We start from the raw sequence: 274 nt of genomic DNA on the forward strand, positions 1-274 counted from the left end.
TTGTGCGTACGCATACGTACCTAGTAACAGCGTATATATACATAAGACACCCCCCCCCCCTTTCCCTATTCCCCTCGCTTCTCCCACATCACAGCGACTTGTTTGATATCTTATACTGTATTATTTTCCGGGGTCCCTCCTATTTTTCCCCCACCCTCTGATGCACTCCCCCCTCCCTCCCCCTTTCCTCCCCCTCTCTTATCCCCCCTCCCCCCTCCTATTTCTTTCCCAATCTTGCGCTAGCCTCGTTCGTATCCTTTCATTTTCCTCTCCC

The sequence above is a fragment of the Penaeus monodon genome, chromosome 22, assembly GCF_015228065.2.
Source record: "Penaeus monodon isolate SGIC_2016 chromosome 22, NSTDA_Pmon_1, whole genome shotgun sequence".
Taxonomy (NCBI): domain Eukaryota; kingdom Metazoa; phylum Arthropoda; class Malacostraca; order Decapoda; family Penaeidae; genus Penaeus; species Penaeus monodon.